Source organism: Pelmatolapia mariae, linkage group LG3_W (genome assembly GCF_036321145.2).
Source record: "Pelmatolapia mariae isolate MD_Pm_ZW linkage group LG3_W, Pm_UMD_F_2, whole genome shotgun sequence".
Lineage (NCBI taxonomy): Eukaryota > Metazoa > Chordata > Actinopteri > Cichliformes > Cichlidae > Pelmatolapia > Pelmatolapia mariae.
Window position 1 is genome coordinate 76,666,324 of NC_086229.1, and position 10,576 is coordinate 76,676,899.

At 42.4% G+C, this 10,576-nt stretch overlaps 1 pseudogene; it reads left to right on the plus strand.

Moving 5' to 3' along the window:
• Nucleotides 1-8,176: 8,176 nt before the first annotated feature.
• LOC134623990 (uncharacterized) lies at nt 8,177-10,514 on the plus strand (annotated as a pseudogene).
• The last annotated feature ends 62 nt before the right edge of the window (nt 10,515-10,576 follow it).

A 10,576-nucleotide genomic window follows, 5' to 3' on the forward strand; every position in this document is an offset into this window, starting at 1 on the left:
TGAAGTAATATTGAAATGTATTTGTTTCATTTTGTATAGCATTTTTTTCTTCTTTTCTTTGTTAAATGAACTTTGTATGTTGTTTACGTGATCTAAATAAATAAATAACAAACAAACAAACAACAAAACACCTCTGAGCTAATAAAGCTCGGGGCCTGATGAATCAAAATAATTTCTAAGTGGCATGAACTCTTCAATTCAATTTACATAGCACCAGTTCACAACAACAGTCACATAAAGACCGCCTGTTGGGATAGCACTTTGGAACAGTGGGAAAGAAAAAGTCCCTTTTAACAGGAATATCCAGTCTCAACAGAAGACAGCAGAGAGAGACAGGACAGAAGGCAAACTATAGAAGAGAACCTATAGTAGTGCATAAACAAATGGAGAGTGAAAAGAAATGAGCAAACAGGGATAATCAATGCATCATGGGACCCAGTGATTCAGGGTCACCTGATCCAGCCCTAGCTAAATGCTTTATCATAAATTTTAAAAGGCTGTCTGTCTCCTAAATCCAAACTGGGAGCTGGTTCCACAGAAGAGGGGCCTGAAAGCTGAATCGGGTTCTGCCTTCCATTCTACTTGTAAAAATACAAGAAACCTTCAAGTAAACATGAGCTCTGAGAGTAAAGAGCTTTGTTTCAATATTATGGTAATATGAGGTCTGATAGGATTATGATTCTTCAAGACCTTGTATATGAGTAATCGGATTTTAAATCAATTTGTAGATTTAACAGGAAGCCAATGAAGCGAAGCCAATATAGGAGAAATTGGATGTGGCATATGAACGTTTGAAAAAGTGAATTTTCCAAACAAAAGATAGAAAAGCAGCCTGATATCTGACACACTAACACCAGGATTCAGGAACAGACAGAAGACTGTGTTGATTCCGCCGGGAGAACATTAAACAAGAAAAGTTTGTGGTTACAAATCTCCATCGAGACCATGATGAGGTGAATCTGTGACTGCTGTTTTTTTTTTTCATATCTGTTTCCATTGTCAAATGTAAGCATTACCGTATCTCCCACCTGTTATGAATCTCAGGTGTCATGAACAAAACTTGCAGGACACTGTTGAGATAACATGTGGCTCCTTGATTTTTCAGGCCATGAAGTTTCTGCTGCTGGATTACTTAAACAAAAATAAGAAAGAAAGGAAAACACATCAATGCATGGACATAGTCAGCAACAATACTCAGGCAGGCTGTGGTCTTTAAACAATGCTCAGTTGGTACTAAGGGGTTCAAAGTGTCCCAGGAAAATATCTATCACACCATATGTTTTGGAGACGAGATCTTCAACTCACACCTCCGGCAGAGCTTCAACAGCATTCTGAGGGAGACTGGGGACATTGAGTCCGAATAGACCATGTTCAGCACCTCCATTGCCCAAGCCGCTGCACTGAGCTGCGGCCGCAAGGTAGTTGGTGCCTGTCGTGGTGGCCACCAAGCTGAAGAAGGAGTCCTACCGGGCTTGGTTAGCCTGTGGGACTCCGGAGGCAGCTGATAGGTACCGACAGGCCAAGCGGAATGCGTTGCGGGCGGTGGCTAAAGCAAAAACTCGGGTGTGGGAGGAGTTCGGAGAGGCCATGGAAAAAGACTTTCGGACTGCGTCAAAGACATTCTGGCAAACCGTCAGGCAACTCAGGAGGGGAAAGTGGTGCTCTACACGCACTGTGTATAGTGCGGGTGGAGTGCTGCTGACTTCGACTGAGAAAATTGTTGGGCAGTGGAAGGAATACTTCGAGGACCTCCTCAATCCCCCTGGCACGTCTTCCGTGGTGGAAGCAGAGTCTGGGGACAAAGGGGATGACCTGCCAATCTCTGGGGGCGAGGTCACTGAGGCAGTTAAACAACTCCTTGGTGGCAGAGCCCCTGGGGTGGATGAGGTACGGATTGGTGCAGTGATGTGGACGCTGTACGGGTCTGTCGTGGTGAAGAGAGAGCTGAGTGTAAAAGCAAAGCTCTCAATTTACCGGTCGATCTACACCCCTACCCTCACCTATGGTCACGAGCTGTGGGTAGTGACCGAAAGAACGAGATCGCGAATTCAAGTGGCGGAAATGGGCTTCCTCCGAAGGGTGGCTGGCCTCTCTCTTAGAGATAGGGTGAGAAGTTCAGCCATTCAGGAGGAGCTCAGAGTAGAATCGCTGCTCCTCCACATCGAAAGGAGTCAGTCGAGGTGGTTTGGGCATCTGACAAGGATGCCTCCTGGGCGCTTCCTGGGTGAGGTTTTCTGGGCATGTCCCACAGGGAGAAGGCCTCGGGGCAGTCCCAGGACATGCTGCAGAGATTATGTCTCTCGGCTGGCCTGGGAATGCGTTGGTGTTCCCCCGGACAAGCTGGTGGCTGGTGGCTGGAGGTGGCTGGGGAGAGGGAGGTCTGGGCTTCTCTGCTGCTGCCCCCTGCCCGATAAGTGGAAGAAAATGGATGGATGGATGGATGGACCATCACACCACTAGCCCGAACTGCTGATACCAGGCAAACAAATTCACAAGTTCATGGTATTTACCCCAAATTCTGACCCTATTAACTTAATGTTGCAGTAGAATTCAAGAGTCAGACCATGCAACATTTTTCTAATCTTCTATTGTCCAGATTTGGTCAGGCTGTGTGAACTATAGCCTCTATTGCTGCTCTTAGCGCACAGGAGTGGCCCCAGTGTGATCCTCTGCTGCTGTAACCCATCTGCTTCAAGGTTTGACATGCTGTGCATTCAGAGAAGGTCTTCTGCATACCTTGGTTTTAACAAATGATTATTTGAGTTGCTGTTGCCTTTCTTACTGGCTTCTTCAGGCCACATTCAGATTACTTTGTTTGTACCCTTAGGTAGATTTGTTCTGCAGTTGTGAATCATCCATCATCACATGCACACCCTCAATACAACCATAACAGACAACAGTTGAACAGTTGTAGACAAGAAGAAGTAAAAATAGGTTTTTGCCTTTCTCTGTAAACTCTAGAGATGGTTGTACTGGAAAATCCCAACAGATCAGCAGTTTCTAAAATACTCAGATCAGTGGGTATATAAGTCTCATGCTTATATGGTATCATATAGCTCATAGGCTACACATTCATCACTGTAACAGCTGTATAAATTCTGCTGTGTGCCGTACTTTAGTTTTATTTTTTTTTTTCAGCAAGTGTACAGTAAAAGACTTCAACTCACCTGCATCTGTATCTTGCCTTAGTTTTTTCTTCTCTTCCGTTTTCACTTCATCCAGGTTCCGTTTTCTGGAGCTGGTCATCTTGAATGAATTGGATAATTTGTTGGGTTTTTTTGTTTTGTTTTTTAATCTCGGTTTATTTGGGGAAAGATTCTTTTCCTGGGCAGTTCTGTGATACACAATCTGCTATCCCTTGTTGTCCCAACTAATCCATCATAAACACGTATGTGAAAGGGTGCATCAGCTTCAGTGGCGGTCCTTGCCCCCCCCCCCCCCCCCCCCCCCCCCCCCAATACACACACACACACACAGACAGAAAACATTAAAGATTGTACATTAACATAAAACTGTTGTCGGAACCATACTGAATTTCACCAGAGAAACACACACACATATGAAGAGAGAGAGAGAGTATGCATTGTATGCAAACGACTCTCTATATACTGGACTGTATGTAGTGGAGATGACAATAAAGTTTACTTTGACTTCAGCAGCGAGCAGGCGCACCGAGGACTCTCACGCTCACTTTTCGTGTATAGAATTTCGAAAAAACATCGGTGCGAATTGTAAGTCTGTATCATAATGCCTGGTGTTTTCGTGTTTGTTGGCTTGTTTTTATTTTGTTTTATTTTGCGGGTTGGTTATTGGATGCTGCTCCAGCCAGCCAGAGAATCCCCCGCCGCCCCGCCCTCTCCTCCCTGTGCCGCAAGCAGCGGGCGCGCACCTCGCAAACGGAGGGCGCCCTTACTCCCAGCAAATGGGCGATAGATAGTGCCTATGCCATCCCCAGTATGCGCTGGCATGACGTCGGGGCAGCATGAGTGCGAGCAATTTTTGTTTTTTTGTTTTCTTTTTTGCCGATGCCCGTGATGCCGCCCCCACCACGATGCCGCCCCGGGCAACCGCCCGTGTCGCCGTATCAAAAGCCGCTACTGATCAGCTTAATCAAGGTACAACCATACAACTGAAATAATGCTAAAAAAAAAAAAAAAAAAAAAGTCACTAAAACTGTAACACAGCGATGTGATTTGTCAGTTAAAATGATTAAATCTAATGTAGGAACAATATCGACAATACAGACCAACATATCACGGAGGCAGTAGCGGTTTTAGATACGGGCGACACGGGCGGTTGCCCGGGGCGGCATCGTGGTGGGGGGCGGCATCACGGGCATCGGCAAAAAAAAAATTGCTCGTACTCATGCTGCCCCGACATCATGCCAGCGCATATTGGGAATGGCATAGGCACCGATCGGTTTTCTATCGCCCATTTGCTGGGAGTAAGGGCGCCCTCCGTTTGCGAGGTGCGCCTGCTGCTTGCGGCACAGGGAGGAGAGGGCGGGGGATTCTCTGGGTGGCTGGAGCAGCATCTAATAACCAACTTGCAAAATAAAACAAAATAAAAACAAACCAACAAACACGAAACACCAGACATTATGATACAGACTTATAATTTGCACCGATGTTTTTTCGAAATTCTATACCCGAAAAGTGAGCGTGAGAGCCCTCGGTGCGCCTGCTCGCTGCTGAAGTCAAAGTAAACTTTATTGTCATCTCAGCTACATACAGTCCAGTATATAGAGAGACGAGACGACGAGGCTCCAGTTACAGCAGTGCAAGTAAACAAACAATAAATATAAGAAGAGTAAGAAAATAAATATACACTTTAGGACCAGGGGTAAAGGGATCAATAACAATTTAAAATGTATATTTTATATTTTGTTGCTTTAAAGTCTCACACACAACCCGTTTTTAAAGTTTAAAAAAAAGAGAAAAGAAGAGGAGTGTAGCGACTTCCACAGTCGCTAGAGGCCGGGGATGGAGCCTGCCTATTTGCCTGACGCGCTCAACTGTACGCAATAATGCGAGAGGTGGAATTGCTTGCTTGCTTATTAAAGTGCTTGAAAAGTTTACAGAGCAATGCGATCGGCTCGCGATTCAAACTCTTAAAACATCACAGCTCTAATGCAACAAGGGGAAACTCGTTGTGCTGCGGTCAACAAAAACTACGGCTACCCAGCCCTCCTCTCTGTCAAAATCAAACCAGTAAAAGACAGACTGACAACGCCCTCTTAATGTCACCGCTAGCACCCACGTGACTCCTGTTACACATCACCATAGCAACCAAACAAATGAAAACCCAGTGATCATTAAAATTCAATAAATTTAATTATGGCTCCTACAAGGAGAAACGAGCAAAAGATACAGGTAAGCAGATGTGTCATTGGATAATGGCAGGTCATGTATCCTAAAACATTAAGAATCAGAATACTTTCTTAATCCCTAAGGAAATTATGTGGGTTACAGTTCCTCCAAGAAGAAATGGTAAAAATAGTAACAGTAGCAGACTAAACTCCAAACAATATATACAATAATATAATATTAATTAGTCAGTGTCAATTGTTGATTTGTCCTGTTCCCATTGTATGACGAATTATGATGTCTGTTTGGTAGCCGTTTGCATACTATGCATACTCTCTCTCTTCATATGTGTGTGTATGTGTGTGTGCGTGTGTGCGTGCGTGTGTGTGTGTGTGTGGGGGGGGGGGGGGGGGGGGGGGGGGGGGCGCCAGAGGGCGTGTTCGCCCGGGGCGCCAAACAGGCTAGGACCGCCACTGCACGGAGGTCCATTACCCAGCCAATAACCCTTCCGAAATACTTAGACTTATTTAATCGACATCTGTTGAAGTACTTGTTTCTCATTGTGATGTTATTCCCCAGTCAAAAGGGACTTGATCCAGAGGTTGACTTTGCTTCTATAATAGTTATCCTGCCAGACTGTCTTTGAAAGAGTGAATAATATTCAGTGATACGATTAAAAAAAGTAATTGCTTACGTCCTTGTTTGTTTGCTTGTTTGTTTGTTTTCAATGAAACAGCTTTTGATTGAGTAAACTGATTTACAATAAATAAAACAATAAAACTATAAATAAATTGGTTACATTTTTATGACTTGTTTCATTTTTTTTCAACCCGCGATCATTTCGATTTTGACCATCGGCTCACCTTTTTTTCTGTTGGTCTAATCTAGTCTCCTAGTTGGAAACAGACCCGGAATCAAATTCGTGTCGATGTCGCTGTTTCCTAGTTTCCTGGTGCTCTTGAGGACAGTTTGCATACGTGGATTATTTCACATCTTCAAAAGTCGAGACGATATACCAGGCGTAGGTGACTTGAGCTCTTGATTCAGTGGGCAAGCCCAGGGCAAGTGGTGCTTGAAATCCGCACAAAGGGCACAGGGTGCATTGCAAAAAAAAAAAAAAAAAAAAATCCGGTAATAAAATATTGGAAGGCAACCTGTTTTTGCAATAGACACGTTCCTTCGATTTTAAAAACTGGCAAAAACTTTTAATAACACTGTAATATTTAATGCAGCTCACCGCTGTTTCTTCTCTTTGGAAATTAAGTTGCAAAACTGACACACTTCTGTGGAAAATAGGCAGCCCACGCCATTCATCTACATCAAGGTGAATAGAGTGTAGCTCATTTTATGGATATTTTTTTTATTTTATTTTTCTTACAGCATGATGTGTGCGCATCGTTATTTTAATTTTGTAGTTTCTAGGTGTAGAATTTTGTGTTCGTTTATTTAGTGTTTTTATTTCCAGTTCAGCTTAGTTTCAGTTAGTTTCCACGGTTTTTCTCGTTTCCTCTTACTTTTTATTGTTTTGCAATGTTTTGTTTTAGTTTTTGTACGTTTCGGGTTTCTTAACCACTGTAACGTAAAGGGTTTTGTTCAACCACAATATTTCCTAAGTTTGAGGTTTAGAAGTCGTATAGACATCCCAAATCTAAATAACTACAAAACAGATTCATCACGCAGGTTGTGTAGACAAATCTGACCAAAATGACCAAACAAAAGCAATCCCGTTTTATTTAAGCCACTGGCCCCTGTCCTGTCTACTTTGACAGGACCACGATTCAGAAACAGAAACGTCAGTATCTGTTACGCGTCATACCGCGACCACGTGACCAACGTCACTATTTAGACCTAGGAGCAGTTGCGACTTCTAATCGTCGTTGAAAAATAAGATAAGGCGCACCGTTCGGATCTCCATTTGGCAAGTTTTATTTTTTATTATCATTTTTTAGCTTCATTTTTAGCTTCATTTCCTTTTCACATAAACTTAGATATGTTTCTGTTTGATAGATTGTTTCTGATTGTTCTATTAATAAACGTCAGGATGACGCAAAATAGGTTCTCGTGGTAGACAAACATTCCCTTGGTAGAAGGATTTGGCAATTTTGTGATTCTGGCATTCTAGAATTTTGGCATTTCCTCGCTTACCTCAGTTTTCTTTTTTGCATTAAATAATTGGCGAGTTGTTACCTCAGAAACACTTACCTTTGTTTGAATATTATGATTCTTCTGATTCGTCGGCACAACCTTTTGGGGGGATTGTTTCAGGCATGATTTCTCCCCGCTCTCCTACTGCGTTATAATGCATACACCACAGCCATGTGCGCATATGCGCTTCGTAAAGAACCAGATGAATGCGCGTGTGAAGGGTCCTCGTCACCTCTTCCACCAACATCAGTACTCAGAATTAAAGCACCAGTCTGTCGCTTTTTATAGATTGTCCTGCGTGCGCACCAAGACGCACACAGTTGCTAGTTATGTACACATGATGTTAGACAAAGCACCCTCCATAAAGGTGTGTGTGTGTGTGTGTGTGTGTGTGTGTGTGTGTGTGTGTGTGTGTGTGTGTGTGTGTGAGAGAGAGAGAGAGAGAGAGAGAGTGACAGTAATAAGAAATTTTAATCATGTAGAGAAAATTTGGTATGGTGGCAGCCCTGTAGCACTAGCCTAAGTGTCCGATGGAGTTAAAATTCCTTCTTTATTTTTTGCTTTAGTCAGCCCCTGGTCGAGATTTTATGGCAAGTGAAGGCTGTATTAATTAGTTCTTAATAAAAGAGATTTCCAAAAATGAGTCATACAGTTGGATGAAATGTAAAATTTAATAAATATTCTTTGGGGAATACCTGCTTGTTTTGTGCAAATGACCAGAAAACATGATCAGAGTCAGACTGGTCTCAAAAGCTGAGAGCATGCTGACAACTGAAGAAAGAACTCCCTCTCAGGACTCTACAAGCAATCTGACATGTGAGGAGAAGCGTTACAACCCAGAGGACTCTACACTCACATTTGTGGATAGAGATGATGAAATGGATTGTAAGTCTTCACATCATGAACTGTAAGTTTCCTACCGTGCACTGTGTAATTGTAATAGCATTTGTTTTCATGTGTGACTCATAGTCTTATGTGAGGACTTCAAGTCTCTGAGAGCACTGATGTCTTGTGGTCATGCTGTCACTCCCATGTCTCTCACTACCTGGTGTCATCAGTTGCTGGATGAGGTAGGACGTTATATGATTACTTCCAAACCCAAATAAGTAAAAGTCAGGGCTGGAGTGGGACAAAAAATCGGTCCGAGCATTTTGACTAGAGACCGGCCCACCAGGTATTATAGAAAAAGCCATAAAGCCTTTGAATGAAAACAAACGCTGTTGTGACAGTGATGTACACTGTCTTGTTGGTATATGTATGATTTCTATATATTTTACATCAGATGACCACTTTGGTTGTAAGATTCAGATAATTATTTATTAAAGCGAGACATTTTAAATGAGAATAAGAAAGAAAAGTATTTCTTTGTGCCCCCCTTTCTCTGTTAATGCCCTACCTGGCCCCCTGGCAAAACTTTGCTAGACTCGCCCCTGCACAGTTACCAGCTGTCAGCTACTTAGAAAAGGATCCTGGTTTTATTTGTCTCTCAGAAATAGTTCATAACTTCCCTTCAACTCATTCATGTCACCTAAAAGGTAAACCTGTTTCTCCATCACCTGTTCAGCTCTGATGATTCAGTAAGGACATCTCCTGGTTTCATCTGCATGTTTCCCTCTCACCAGATAACCAAACCGACATCATGACCAGCAGCTTTTACAGCTGTGGCTCCAGCAAACATCAGCTGATACTAGAAGTTAATATTTAATAAATTCTAACAACAGCTGATCAAGCTTAAACGTGCTGCTGATGGCCGATGGCCAGTCCACATGTCCTAACGGCGGTGTTTAAACATACTGTATAGCACATGAACACTGAACTGTGTCACAAAATAAGGTACCCATTTACGAGAATATAATGCAGCACTCACAACTCTGTCTGAAATCAAGAAGTTTTGTGTCACATGTTTTGTTATACCTATGGTGCTTTCAAACACAAATTGTAGCTGATGTGTAATCTGTATTTGTAAGGAAGGATGGGAGCGAAGAACTTGTTGATCTTTGGAATTGGTATACGATTAGGATCATTCTATCAGAGCAGTGTATGGCCCAACTCTTTAAAAATAATTATTAGGTACTCAGTCTCTAAATTTTATTGTTTTATTACTGACAGGAATAGTGTGGCTGAAAGTGGAGGGGTGTGGTGCTTTGCTTTCCAAGTTGGAGCAGAAAAGCCTTACATAGGTTTCCTTACTTTAAGCAACAGGTCAGGAGTGTAGGAATGGATTAAGGGTTTGTTTGTTTTTTTAGACCAATAAAGTTCTCAAATGTCATTTCTGGCATGCCCTACTTCAATAGCAAAAATAAACAAATAAAGCATTCAATCCAACTGTATTATTGTTTGAGGTTGCTTTTCCTCTAGTCTTTATGTATTTTTGTATATTCTGTTTCAGGGTGAAAGCAAGTTTGTGTGCGGCCAGACTGGCTGTGATGCTGAGTGGTCCTTTGAGGAGGTTTGTAAAATGGCTCTTCTAACCCCTAAAGAAATCGAGTACTTTGAAAAGAAAATGTTCAGCAATTCTAAGGACGTCTTTGATTTCAAATCAGTAAGTTTGTTTATTGCAGTTTTTTTTTTCTATATCATATTTGTTGAAATGTTGTGTGTTAAATTATCATCTTTTTTCATTAACAGTGTCCTGGCTGCAAGTCTTTTGTGCTGAGAGCTGACTTCAGTAATCTGTGTGTTGAATGTACAGTGTGCAAAGCTGATCTAAATCAGACCTTCATGTTCTGCTGGCAGTGTTTGAAGAAATGAAGAGGTACAGCCCCACGTTTAGACCGATGTCAGAATGATGGCTGTGTCAATAAGTCCTTTGAAATTCTGAGAAACTGTCCAGATATCACCTTCAAGGATATGGTGGGCATCACTGGCTGTCCCTCAATCCGTGCTTGTCCCACATGTGGCATACTTGTGGAACATGACACAACTGCGTGTAAAAACATTACATGTCATCGTTGTAAGGTGCAGTTCTGCTTTAGTTGCCTAAAATTCACCGTTGACTGTTTGGAGACCAGTGGGTGTTACAAACCTTGCTCCAGTGGTGTGGCTCCTAGACAGACTTTATAACAGTTTGTCAGTGGTATGATTACTACATTGTAACAGAAACGTTCTTATTATGTAATTCACAG